General features: G+C 46.6%; 1 protein-coding gene across 6 annotated transcripts in view; it reads left to right on the top strand.

Moving 5' to 3' along the window:
* The window catches only part of PLEKHG3 (pleckstrin homology and RhoGEF domain containing G3), an 82,483-nt gene that overhangs the window by 46,563 nt on the left and 21,416 nt on the right, over positions 1–14,504 (top strand). The gene's annotated exons all lie outside the window — the stretch shown is intronic.

Genomic DNA, 14,504 nt, shown 5'->3' with positions numbered 1-14,504 from the left:
GAGAAGCAGGCTGCATGCAGAGAGCCCGATGTGGGACTCGATCCCAGGACTCTAGGATCACCACCTGCTCCGAAGGCAGGTGCTAAACTGCTGAGCCACCCAGGGATCCCCCTCCATTTAACTTTTATATGTACGTCGTGCCATCCTCTTTCCAAGCTGGCAACTGAAAGGGAGCAGCAAAAGAAAGACTGTGAAGAGACCAGCAGAGAGCAAAAATGACCACCAAGGAACTGAGGGTTGACAATAAGAGTGGACAGAGGTCAAATAGCAGGAAGAGCAAGTCCTAGCGTCAGAGCCGGGGTCTCTGATTTAGGAAGAATGGCTAGGTACACCTTGGCCCTGGGAGGGATTATCATTTTGATAATTGATACCTTGCTGTAGTTGTGACCTTGAGTCATCCAGAAAAGGTTAAATTATGCTCCCTTGACTGTTTAGGAAGGCATGCGAGGAAGCCGTAACGTATTTTTAAAAGATTCCTGGCCAGATTGACTAAAAGTTTAAAAAGTGTGGATACTTAGGTAATAATATCACTACTCCTCCCAACAAGGTGAAATAAGTGGTGTTACACCAACCACAGGTAAGGAAATGTAGTCCACACAGGGTTGGAAATTCGTCCAGGATCACTCACCCAGGCTTGGCAGGAATGAGGTTTGCACTTTTGGATGACCTTGGGGCACAGGCGCTCACTCAGTTTTACCCTGGGCTATTTCTTTCTTTTTACCCAATACTATTTCAAAAACTCTCTTAAAAATGTGGCTTTTTGGATGACCGTCTCCATGGGGGGCAAGGAGTGAGTCCAGGTTTTAATGTGTTTTATTTAGTACAGCAGAGACAGGTCCAACCCTAATTCAGCTCCACCCAGGTAGACTGCCAATTATCCCAAAGGGTACTTGTCTTAGTAGACACAAGAATGCTTTCAGTACATTTACATTTTAAGCATCTGCCTGGGTGCCACACAGCACTTTCAGAGGCCAGAAAATGACAGGGAGGAGCTGCAGTTTCAAACATCCCAGGCCTCTTTCCATCAAGAGCTTTGTTCCTTTGTTTTGGTTTTGGATGCTGCTGGAAGGTGCTCTGGTGTGCAGTGTTGGTGCTGGTTGCTCCAGTCAGTCTCTAGGAGGCTGGGGCCCACCCCTGCCTAGGAACTCGGACGTGACGCCCTGTTCCACCATCCAGACCTGGCAAATGGTCGTTGTATCATACTTGCCTCTCTCATTTATCATAGAGCTAGAATGGTACACATGCAGTTGAAGCTCCTTTTTCTTGGGGAAACTTTTCTCTTCCCCTCCCTCCCCCAAAGTAACATTCTCCTGAAAGTAGTGTTTATTGTACCTTTGCATGTTTTTATACTTTTTGCTGTTGTCTATAATTGTGTTGTTTTAATTTTGACATATATAACATCATATTCAGTGTGTTCTTGAATTTTTATCCAACATTGTTATCTAGATTTATCCATGTCGATATATTTAAATTTCATTTATTCCTTCAACTGTCGTGTGGTATCTATTGTATAATTATATCACAGTTCCTTTATCAATGGACATTTAGGTTGTTTCTAATTCTTTCGCCACTATAAATAATAATGTGTTGAATATCTGTGTGCCAGTCTTTTCTACTCAGCAGTGGTAGTAGTCAAGATACCATGAAACAGGGTCCCCAGATGATTTGTAACTAATTTAAGTTCTTAGCAGAAATAGGAGAACTCCTATTTCACTAACTTTAGATTGTGTCTTTCAATCTGGTAGGTAGGAAATGGTATTTAAAAATTATTTAAAACAAGGTTTTTTTTTTTTTTTTTTTTAAAGATTTTCTTCATTTATTCATGAGAGAGACACAGAGAGAGAGAGAGGCACAGACACAGGCAGAGGGAGAAGCAGTCTCCATGCAGGGAGCCCGATGTGGGACTCGATCCTGGGTTTCCAGGATCACACCCTGGGCCGAAGGCAGGCGCCAAACCGCTGAGCCACCCGGGCTGCCCTAAAACAAGGGTTTTTAAAAATTAACACTTTGATTGTAGGTAGGGACAAGCACTTTTTTCCTGTTTATTGGCCAATCATGTTATTCTGAGTCTTTGCCCTTTACATTAATTTATTTTTTTTTAACTGGGTAATACATCCACATGATTCAAACTCCAAAAGAGAACAGAGTGAAAAGTTTCCCACCCGTGTTCTACAGCCCCCAGCTTCCACGCCCACACTGCCCACACATGGTATAGCTTCTTGTGGACTTTTCCAGAGTTTTAATTGCCATTGCCTTGGCGTGCCTGAGTCCCTCAGTTAAGTGTCTGAGTTCACTTTGGCTCAGGTCGCCTTCTCATGGGTCATGAGCTTGGCCCGCATCAGGCTCCATGGTTAGCAGGGAGTCTGCTCGAGATTCTCTTCCTCTCCTTCTACCCCCCACCCCCCACCACTTTTGCGCTTTCTCAGATTAAAAAATGTAATTGCCATTGCCTTTTTCTTGTTGATTTCTAAGGAGTTAAAATATGTATGTTAAATAATCTTTTAGGTTATATTCATTACATGGAACTGTGGGGTGTCTTTACTAACATCATTTTTTCATAAGGAAATTTTAATTTAATGTCAGATTTACAAATCTTTTGTTTGTACTTTCTCTTGTTCAAGAAATCCTCTCCTACTCTGATTTTATAAATATTTTATGTATTTTCTTGTAAATATAAGTTATGCTTCCCATGCTTACATTTTAAATTCACCTGGAATGTATTTTCTTTTTATGAAACTAGATCTCAACTCTGGCTCCACCACTAAAGCCTTATGAGGAACTTTAAAAAGAAAGTACTGATGTCAGAGTCTTGGTTTGATGTCAGATCAAACCAATAAAATAAAAATATCTTGGGGTGGGGCCCAGGCATGCTTATGAAATGGGCAGGTGACTTTTTGTCCAACCAAGGTGGAGAACCACTCAACCTTCTAAGACCAAACTGATTTTATTTTTTCCAGAGGAATAGCCAAACTTTCCAGTATTAGTTATTGATTAGTCTATACTTTTCCCAATTATTACTTTTAAGATTTGACTGACTGATTTATAACTTTGAGGTATATTTCACATCTCTTATAATTCATCCATGTCAACTGTTCAGTGGTTTTTAGTATATTTACAGAGTCGTGCAACCATTACCGCTATCTAATCCTAAAACATTTTTATCCTCCCACAAAGAAACCCTGTATCCGTTAGCAGTGATTTCCCATTCTCCCCATCTCCCATCCCCATGCAACCATGAATCTTTCTCTGCGTTTGCCTATTCTGGATATTTCATATAAGTGAGTTCATAAGTATGTAATGTATTATGACTAGCTTCTTCCACTTAGCGTGATGTTTTCAAGAGTCATGCATGTTGTGGAATGTTATCAGACCTTCATTCTTTATTTTTATTGCCAAAAAATCCATCATATGGATAAACTGCATTTTATCTTTTCATCAGTTAATGGGCATTTGAACTCTTTCCACATTTTGGCTATTATGAATAATGCTGCTGTGAACAGTTATATACAGCTTTTTGTACAGATGTATTTTTAATTTTCTTGGGCATACAATTTCCTGGACACATGGTAACTCTTTTTTTATTTTATTTTAATTTAATTTAATTTTATTTTTTTCATGGTAACTCTTACTTTTTGAGGAACTGCTAAATTGTTTTTCAAATAAGCCTCACTATTTTACATTCTTACCAGAAGTGTGCAAAGATTCTAATTTCTCCACATGCTCACTAACACTTGTTATTTAACACTGTTTAGATTTTAGCTATCCTAGTGGTATGCAGTGATATTGTGTGTGTGTGTGTTTTAAAGATTTTATTTATTCATTCATGAGAGACAGAGAGAGAAAAAGAGAGGCAGAGACACAGGCAGAGGGAGAAGGAGGCTCCTCGCAGGAGCCCGATGTAGGACTCTATCCCCAGACCTTGGGATCATGCCCTGAGCGGAAGACAGACGCTCAACCGCTGAGCCACCCAGGCGTCCCAATCTTTGCCCCTTTTTTTTTAATTTTTATTTATTTATGATAGTCACAGAGAGAGAGAGAGAGAAAGAGAGAGAGAGAGAGGCAGAGACACAGGCAGAGGGAGAAGCAGGCTCCATGCACTGGGAGCCTGACGTGGGACTCGATCCGGGGTCTCCAGAATTGCGCCCTGGGCCAAAGGCAGGCGCCAAACCGCTGCGCCACCCAGGGATCCCTATTCGCCCATTTTTAAGTTGAGTTTTGTTACTATTGTTGTAAGGGTACCTTAGATGTTCTGGTTACAAGTTCATTGACAGATATATGATTTCCAACCATATTCTCCCATTTTGTGATTGGTCTTTCACTTTTTTTTTTATGCAAAAGCTAAGGCAAAATGTATCATATACCCAAATGTAAGACCTAAAACTATAAAACTCTTTTTTTAAAATAATTTTTTAATTTTTATTTATTTATGATAGTCACACAGAGAGAGAGAGAGAGAGAGGCAGAGGGAGAAGCAGGCTCCATGCAGGGAGCCCAATGTGGGGCTCCATCCCGGGTCTCCAGGATCGTGCCCTGGACCAAAGGCAGGTGCTAAACTGCTGCGCCACCCAGGGTTCCCTAAAACTATAAAACTCTTACAAGAAATCATAGGAATAAACTTGGTCAATTTGGATGAGCAATGGTTTCGTAAATATCAAAATTAGATACACCAAAACAAGTAGATAAACCAGATTTTATGGGTTTTTTTTTTGTTTTTTTTTTAGGATTTTATTTGTTCATGAGAGACACACACAGAGAGAGGCAGAGACGTAGGCAGAGAGAGAAGCAGGCTCCATGCAGGGACCCCGATGCGGTACTCGATCCCAGGACCCTGGGATCATGACCTGGGTCGAAGGCATGTGCCCAACTGGTGAGCCACCCGGGTGTCCCAATAAACTAGATTTTATTTTATTTTATTTTATTTTATTTTATTTTATTATTTTTTTACTAGATTTTATCAAAATTAAAAACTTTAGCATTCCAAAGGGCACAATCATGAAAGTAAAAAAAAAAAAAATTTTTTTTTTTTAGTTCTTGAAGTACCAATTTGTTCAATCTTTTTACTCCCTTGTGGATGGTTTCTTTTGTTGTATAGTTAGTAATTTTATACTCAGCTCCTCTTCAGTGGTTGCAGGGAGTGTGATGCTTAAAAGTAAGATATTTTAGAAGTTTGCACTTACTGGTGATGATGAGGTCTAGGACATACGATGAAATGTGTGGGCGGGTGGCAAGGTGGAGTAGAGGAAAGGACTTTTGGAAGGGTCTTCCCCCAGAACTTTGCATGTCTGCCTGATCCTTACATAGGACTCTGCTCAAGATTCACCTTCTCATAGTTTTTTCTAAACCTCTTGACCAAATAACATCCTCATCTCCCACTCACTCTTTTTTCTTTTTTTTTAAAGATTTTATTTTTATTTGGAGGAAAGAGAGAGCACAAGCAGGGGGAGGGGCAAAAGGAGACGTATAAGCAGATTCCTTGCTGAGCAGGGAGCCAGATGTGGGCCCTGGAATCAAGACCTGAGCTGAAGGGATCCCTGGGTGGCGCAGTGGTTTGGCGCCTGCCTTTGGCCCAGGGCGTGATCCTGGAGACCCGGGATCGAATCCCACGTCGGGCTCCCGGTGCATGGAGCCTGCTTTTCCCTCTGCCTGTGTGTCTCTGCCTCTCTCTCTCTGTGTGACTATCATAAATAAATAAAAATTAAAAAAAAAGACCCGAGCTGAAGGCAGATGCTTAACTGACTGAGCCACCCAGGCACTCCCCTGGCTTTTAAAAATATTTTATTTGTTAAAGAGAGAGTACCCCACTCTCTTTTCTCTGCTTTAATCTTCTTTATGACATTTATCACTGTCTAGAAATACATTAGTCATTTGTCTACCTTTTGTGTCCTCCTTCTCTATTGGAAGGTAAGCTCCTCAATGGCAAGGATTTGTCTTATGTATTGTTGTGTTCTCACCACCTGGCACATGGTTTATACTGCCAATAAATGTTAGCGGGTTTGAGTAATCCTATCTTCAGAAGGAAGTCATCTCAGCCTTGACTCTGCAGCTTTCAGCTAGCTGGGCTGGGTCTAAGCAGGCAGGAAAGAAGAGGTGAACAGCTTGGCTCTCCATTCCCAACCCTTTTTCTGAGCCTCCACTGGGGATGTCTTTTTTTTTTCCTCTAAGAGCTCAGAAAATACCATCTCCTTCATGTGCTTCATTTCAGCCTTTTTCTGGCATGTTTTGCACAGCTTCCAAAATCAGCAGTAGGCATTTGAGTGTCAGAAAACCTGGAGCCAAAAGGGTATACTGCCCCACCCCCCATCTGATTCTTACCTATAGGAGGCTGTAATTGAGTTAAGAAGATAGAACCTTCACAGAAGACACTTTAGGTACTTGCCACTCATTGAGCTGCTCGCAGGTGAGTTCCTCTTGCTGTGACAGGGTATAAGGTCACATAAGAGAAAGGCAGCCTGTGTCCTGGTCCATCCTCAATGGCAATATAAACCATTCCTGGAAACTTCTAGAAGGGAATTATGAATTTCCAGGTGACTCCATTTTGCCCTCTTTCTGAGGTTGCCCCATAGTGTAAGAACTTGGTCCGAGCAAAGTGTTACTTGTAAAACTTGAAGTGCCCGAGGGCACAAGGTGGGCTGAGGGAGTGCCATATACATCTCAAGCCCCACCATGGGAGGCAGTGTTTAGGAATGGTGAACTCTGGAAGCAGGGATTCCAGAAAACCACAGAGCTCTCCCTCCTACCTCCCTGTTTGGCCCTTGGGTAAGTGAACACACGGCTCTGGACCTTGGGGTTGTGAGGAGATTACATAGAGATTGTGTTCGGCACAATGTCTGGTGCACCCTAATAACACGCTAGTTGGTATTCCAATTTGGCATTTGGGGAACCACTTGTACCTCAGTTTCCTGATCCCTAAAACAGGGATAATAATGCGTGCTGCCCACCTGCCCCTTCCCTGTGCTCCTGGCTGTTATAAGGACAAGGGTTAATATCCTCAGGCTTTGAGGGCCTGGGGTGGGGGAGGAGCCACATAAATGGAGTATTGTTGTGCTGGTGAATGATCTGGCTTTGTTCAAGTGTCTTCAGTATTTGACTTCCTGCAGTTAGTGTCGCCTTGTGTTAATTGCTCAGATCTGCGCAGGTCCTCAGTGGGGCTATGCTTACCTGCCAGACCGTGACCCGGGTCCTCACCCAGAGGGGACCTGCTGAATTAGGGGGAGATGCCTCATTTCCTCCGTCAAGGGCCCCCCAGGAATCAGGAATGAAAGAAATGCAGAAAGTATGACCCACACGCGGAACTGGTTCTGAATAGGACATTTATTGGAGAGGTTGTGCAGGAGGCGGCGGGCACTTTAATTCCCGAGGCTGTTGGTGGCAGCTCGCTGCTCGCCCCAAGCCTGTTAACTGCTCGGCTGCCGGGGCTGGGAGGATGCAGCTCCCTGGCCCCAGGCGGCCCTGTCAGTGCTCCGATGGGAGCCCTTTTGAGGAAAGCGGTAGGTACCCGGCTGAGGCCAGGCCAGGGGGGCTCAAGGAGGCCTGCCGAGAACTCAGCTCTGGGCCTCCAGGCCTTTATAAACTCCCCTGCCAAACCCGGCCAGCCCCAGGTTTGGGGGCACAAGGTAGGTTTCTCCCTTGGGGGTCGGAAACTGAGGAACCCCATGGATGCAGGTATAGGAGAGCGGTTTCTTTTTCTCCTATCCTGCCCTGGTTCCTTCTAGTGGATTTGTCAGTTGTGGCTGAGTAAGAACAAGACAACCCTGTGTTTCTTTTTTGGAGGAGACTGTAGACAGTTCTGTTGGGGGTTTTAGAGGGTCTCCTGGTATCTGAACATTCAGAGTTGAGTGGTTTAGAAAAGAGACTGCTGTTGGAGGGACCCAGCACAGAAGCGCATACGCACTGGGAAAAGCAGAGTTAATCTCCTACTTCTTCCTGAAGTTTCTTTTTTCCCAGAATCCACAGAGGGTAGTTATTTTCAATAAAATCAAGTGGTGGCAGGTCAACAAACGAAAGGAAGCTCCCTCCCACCCTCCTTCACCCCGGATGGACGCTGCCAGGCAGGGGCTGTGCCCACCACTTCCGGAGCTCTGGGTCACAGGAGCAGGGAGACCAGGGGGCAGATGCCACCTTGACTTGGCTATATTTTTTAACCTTGAATCAAGGCCTAGGTTTTCCAGGAGCGGAACTGCTGCCTGGGCTGTGCTGCTCTACACCACGTGTATCCCCTCACCCGAGAATCTGGGGTTTGGTGATAGCTGACCCTCCTGTCTGCATTCTGGTCTCTTAACCTCTCAATTAAGGGACAAAGTGCCTTTTCTCCCTCCTGGGAACTGGTTGGATGAGTTTCTTGGGCCTCTCTGGTTGAGGCCCCTTAGTAGGGAAGGTGAGGGACCTGGGGGGTGGAGGCAGGTACTATGGGGTGGAGAGAGGGGCTGTCCTGGGCTCTGGGAGAGGAAGCGAATGAGGCCTTGCTGTCTGAAGGGCTGGCTGCCTTTGAGAGTTGACACTTGTGGGAATCTATTGCCTGCCTTCTAAAGGAAAATCCACTTTCCTAACTTCTCTGGGTTCAGGCATCAGGCCCAAGATCAGCATCCAGGGCAAATATGGGGCCGGGGGTGGGGGGCTTCAGAGCACTTTTGCTCTGGTGCCCAAGAAATGGGGAAGGCCCAGGTGGATTGATGGATGGCAGTATGGCAGCAGATCACAGAAGGGGGCTGCTCACGTTAATGTACTTTTCTGGGTCTGGATGGTCTGGATGGTCATGCTTAGAATTAGAGAGGAAGTTGCATTTGGGGGAGCCACCCTGTTGGCAGCCTTGCCAATTAGTTCTGATTTGCTTGGGGAGAGAAAGTGAGGATTTGGGGAGGGAAGAAAGCCCTCAGGTGGTGAGATGTACTCTGACCAACTCCCAGCCCGGTAGAGAGACTTTGCTCTGGAATCCCAGGCCAAAATGGGACATTTTGTTCCAATGAAGTCCCCACGTCTCAAGTTTTCTAGAGTCTCTGATCTCTCCCTGCTTTCAGAAGCATGTAATTTACATTAAGCTTTGTTTCTTCACCTTTCTTGGGTCCGCATTGCTCCCGCCCGCCACACAAGGGTTGGAATAGGTCTCCCTCTTTCTAGCAGATGTTTCTCTGGGTCATTCTCTTTCTCCTCCCTGATGCGCTCTGTGAATAGTCCGCGCCTTCTAGGGCCTGTTGATTCTTCCTGAACATTCTTTGGCCATAGGGACACAGGCTACCATAGCCCCACGTGCTGTTTGTGCCTTTTTAGGGCCATCTTTACACCTCATCTCCTAGAGTTTCAGTAGGTGTGGCTCGGGCATGTCCTTTCCCACAAAGCCACTGCCGATGCATCCTCCAGTCTGTCCGATTCCTTCCAGCCTGGCTTCTTGCTGCCAGCTGCCCTAAGTCCTTTGAAGGTCCAGGTCCTTTTGGGACTCAGCTCTCCCATGCTACTGCCTTTGCATCAGGGGCCTTCCGTCTCTTCTTCACTTGGCAGGTAAAAGCCTGTTCATCCCTCAAGGCACATCTGAAATATCGCCTCTTTTAAAGCTGTCCAGGACCCCCAGGTTGTACCGGCTACTCCTTCTGTTAGCACAGTTGATGTATTCGTACCTTCTACACCAGGACTCAAGGCATTGCCTTATGCATGATGTGTTTATATGGCTGTTTTTCCTTCTAGAATTCGGTTCCTCAAAGACCAAGAGACAATGTCTTATTCATTTTAGCATTGTGTTCAGAAGCGTGGAATGAATTGCCGAACTGGAGGCAGTCTTGAACTCCCATACTGTTCACGACCCCATTCTTTACCTCCTTTTGTTATTGGGGCACTTGTCTTGCTTCTCCTGATAGAGGATCAGCTCTTGAGAGCTGGCTGTGTGTGTGATTCATCTCTGTCTCCCACAAGGCTGCCACAGTGTCTGTGCAAAGTGAGTGCTTGAAAATACTTGTCCAGTGAATTCTGAAGCTCACAACTTAGGAAGGGCAGGGACTGTTATCCCTAAATGAGAGGGTAGACGTTGTGGCACAAATTGCTCACTGGCTTGTTCCTTTATCATCCAGCTGTTTGGGAGCAGAACTGGGGCTGGTTTTGAGCAGGGCTGGCTGGAGTCTCTGGGCTCATTCATACACATTTTGTTGCTCTCTCCCTCTTTGATAATCCCTGCGATTTATTTATTTTTTATTAAAAGATTTTATTTATTTATTCATGAGAAACAGAGAGAGAGGTAGGGACACAGGCAGAGGGAGAAGCAGGCCCCATGAAGGGAGCCTGATGCGGGACTCCATCCCGGGTCTCCAGGATCAGGCCCCGGGCCGAAGGTGACATTAAACTGCTGAGCCACCAGACTGCCCTTCCCTGTGATTTAGGACATGGGTGAACAGCAAGGCTTTTCCTAGTACCTTGTGTTTTTGTCGTATGTCCTAGATCTTCACATGTGCACTTTGAAGCTGGATTTAATTTTTTCTTTAAAACCAAAGAGCCGGGGCAGCCTGGATGGCTCAGCGGTTTAGCACCACCTTCAGTCCAGCACATGATCCTGGAGACCCAGGATCGAGTCTCACATCGGGCTCCCTGTATGGACCCTGCTTCTCCCTCTGCCTGTCTCTGCCCCCCCCCCTCTGTCTCTCATGAATAAATAAAGAAAATCTTTAAAAAAAAACAAACCAAAGAGCCAGTGTTAAGGGTGGTTTTTACTGATCACTTATTTTTGCTTTTGCCACTTTGCGTTTCCTTAAGTTCTGTTCCTGCTTACGCCTGTTGTCTTCCATGCTTCTGCTCCTCTTTAGCTCCTGGCAGTACATGCTGTCTTTCTCTGCGGAACCCTGAGGCCTGTGCCTTGCCTGCTACAGCAAAGGGCTCTGACTCACTTATACTTCATCTTTTGGTTTGCCTTTCTCTTGGGCATGGATATCAGACTGTGTTCCTTTCCAGCTGAATTGCTTTATATTTTCCCATATAAGATCATGGTTCGAATGGATGTTGGGATTATAGATGGTGGGGGAGGATTAGGTCATGCTAGTTCACCAAGTTTAGTACTTTTATCTTTATTATTAATTTGAGATGTGGGTAAATATTTTAGGCACAAATCAGAAAAAAAAATCTGTCCCAGTGCTCGTGAACAAATAGTAATTAATCTATCCGTACTTGTCATCCTACCACTCATGGTGGGTTTACTGTGCGTCATACGTGGTACGGATTGCTCTTTCTTCTCACTCTTGAAGACCAGGGAGGTTGGTGCTTTTGTTCTCCTTTTGCAGATGAGGAACTTGAAGCTCAGTCTGGTCAAGTGGCTTGCCCAAGGCCACACGGGCCCATAAAGCCGAGGTGCTGGGTTTCAGACCAGGTGTACCTGACTCCAGAGCTTGTGAATCCATTTAGTGCCAGTAACCTCTGCTCCGTGGACTCCTGTGCATACATGTGCCTGCATAGTCTCTCCTCTGCTGGGGACTCAGAGGGACCTAGTGGGACCCCTCTGCTCCCACTTGCTTCAAGCTAAGATTCTCTCCAGTGCCCTTAAATGTGATGCAACAGTAAATGCTGCAACTGTGAAAGATGTGGCTTGCATTTCCTCCCTGCCCCCACCCCAGCCTAGAGGCCTCAAAACCAACAGCCCCTGCCCCAGGGGTAGGGACAGCAAGATGGCTGATTTGCAGGGCGAGTTTTCTGGTAAGGAGTGGAGGTCCTGTGAGCCTTTTTGGCCTAGCGATGAGAGAAATGGGACCTCTAGGAACACAGAATCTGTCAGTCATTTCTAGCACTGGCTTTAGCTGCTCCATCTTCTGGGGACATTGTGTCATTTCTCTGCTTAGTGACCAGCTGTGCTGGGAGCCACGTTCACCTACACTGGCTGTGAGAGCAATGGCAGTTTCTAATCAACAGTAGTTGCTGTCATTTGCCTTCAGTATGTATATGAAACTTCTGGTAGACAGCTTTTCCTGGGATTTTTGTAGGGGGATCTTACTGTAGTCTCTTCTCTGAATTCCAAAGTGATTCCTTGGCCACTTTTCCCTTCCTCTCAATTTTTTGTGGCTGGTCACTTGATAGGTGGCATGATGGCAAGGCAGCTCTGCTCTGCTCTAGTCCATTGTATGGGGCCAAGTAGGACAGGACTGCTTGGGTGAATGAGCATTCACTGCTCCTGGGTATCTCAGCAGATTGGAAACTTGCTGGAAGTGACTAATGTGGAAACTCATTAGTCTAGGAGGAAACTGGCTCAGTCCTTGATTTTGACCCTATTTATCTTTCATCTGACTATGGGACCAGTGAGAGGTCCTTCAGCACAATTCTGCAGACCTCCCACAGGTGTTTATTGAGCACCTAGTATGTGCATTGCTCTCTGAGGGGTGAAAGAAGGGTACAGGAAAGCAGGCCCAGTCCCATTGACTTTTACCGTCTAGTCCAGAAGAAAAGCATGCATGTACAATCCCCCAAGGATCAGCACTGTAAGTGATACTCAAGGTCACTAGAGTGAAAAGAAGTGTATTAGTGTCCTATGGCTGCTGTAACAAACCCCACAAACTTAGTGGCTTGAAACAACACATATTATCTTACAGTTCTGGAGGTGAGAACACAGGACCGTGTTCCTTCTGGAAGCTCCAGGGGGAGCATAGGTTTCCTCACCCATTCCAACCTCCTGAGGCTCTACAGACCCTGTGGCTGCTGATCCCTTTCCTCTGCAAAGCCAGCAGCCAGTCTTTCTTTCTTTCTTTCTTTCTTTCTTTCTTTCTTTCTTTCTTTCTTTCTTTCTTCTTTCTTTCTTTCTTTCTTTCTTTCTTTCTTTCTTTCTTTCTTTCTTTCTTTCTTTCTTTCTTTCTTTCTCTCTTTCTTCTTTTTTAGATTTTATTTATTCATGAGAGACATGGGGGCCGGGGGCGGCGGGGGGCGGGCAGAAACATAGGCAGAGGGAGATGCAGGGAGCCCGATATGGGACTCGATCCCAGGACTCTAGGATCATGCCCTGGGCCAAAGGCAGGCAGCAAACTGCTGAGCCACCCAGGGAGCCCAACCAGCAGCCTTTCTGTCTGTCCCTCTGCTTTTGCTGTCACATCAGCTCCTGAATACCGCATCCCTCCTGTCAGGACCCTAGTGATTACATCAGCCCCCACCCCAGGTAACTAGGGTAATCTCCCCATCTCTAGAGCCTCAGCTTGGTCACATCTGCAAAGTCTCTCTTTTGCCAGATAAAACAGCCTCCATAGGTTCCTTATATCCAGGGATTAGGATGTGCTCATTCTTTGAAGTGGGGGCAAAGTCACACGTAGTGTGTGTGTTGGATTCACTGAAAGTGGTGGAGGAGGCCTTTCTGGAGAAGATGATTTGACCAAATTTGTGTAGGGAGGGGGAGTCTGGGACACATCCCAGGTATGGGAAACCACATGAGCAAATATTGTGGCTGTGGGGTGGTGGGAACAGTGAGGTGTAGACGAGGGGTCCTCCCATTGAGACAAGATGCCAGGGGCTTTCCTTCCCTTCCAGGGCCAGGCTGAGGAAGTTTTCTGGTCTTCAGTCTGTAGACACAGACATCCTCTCAGAATTCAGGTGGGAAGGCTCCACTGGCAGCCACAAGCCCTTTCCTTCTCGGCAGCTGAAATCCTGCTTCAAAGACCCAGATGCACTTGGTGGCCCCTGCTGTTCCGGGGTGATGGGAAAAGGAATTCACGAGGGAAAATAAATTCAGAAGGGGAAATGAGTTTGAGCCAGCTGGCCTGGCTTTGTGGCCCAGAAACCCTGGTCACACCATTTGCACGGCCTCTGTGACAGTCACGTTGCTCACATTGAACACATCCAACACAGTCACTCCCTAGGGAGCCTTTCCTTGTCCTTTCTTAGGATGCTTAGAGCCCCCAAGTCTCTGGGGACAGCTGGAAGGGCCGGAGTGAGGAAGCTGCTCCAGGAAGGGGCAAAGGGCCAGACCCTCTCAGGGATCCTCCTGTCCTCCGGAAAGCCTCCAGGGCTGTGGTGAAAGGTGTCCTGCTGGTGTGGCCCAGGGAGAGCGGCAAGAAGAGACAGGCAAAGAGCCGGGCGTGGGGCGGCTGTGGGTGACGGCACAGCTGAGTAAGCTCAGCACCCCTGTTTGAGATCTGTCTGGCGGTTCACCTTGCTCCTGTTGTGCTTCTCTGGAGAAGCTGTAGCTCTTCTCTGTTGCTTCCTTCTGGTACCATCTCTGAGGAGTTCCTGACTGGGGACTTGGGCGATTGTTCAGGAGGAAGGTCAAAGGTGGCTGGCTTCCCCGGGTTTGGAGAGCCTTTGGAACGGGTAGGGGGTGTAGTTGAGCCATGAAAGAAGCCCCTGGGGAGGCGTGCTGGGCTGGCAGATGTTGGCGCAGTTGCCTTTGGGAGAGCCCCCGCTCCTCTCCTGGCCTCCTCTGGGACAGGTGTGTCGGGCTTCCGCTTCTTGGGTGTGGGGTGAGGAGCGGAAGGTGAAAGGATGACATCAGCCTCCTCCGCACCTGGAGCCAGCCTCTCTGAAGCAAAGTGTTTTCTGGGGCGTCTCCAGAGCTGGCCTGCACA

This window comes from Nyctereutes procyonoides, unplaced genomic scaffold, assembly GCF_905146905.1.
Source record: "Nyctereutes procyonoides isolate TBG_1078 unplaced genomic scaffold, NYPRO_anot_genome, whole genome shotgun sequence".
Classification (NCBI taxonomy): Eukaryota; Metazoa; Chordata; class Mammalia; order Carnivora; family Canidae; genus Nyctereutes; species Nyctereutes procyonoides.
The sequence above is the reverse complement of the archived record's forward strand: the minus strand, read 5'-3'. Positions and strand labels throughout refer to the sequence as shown.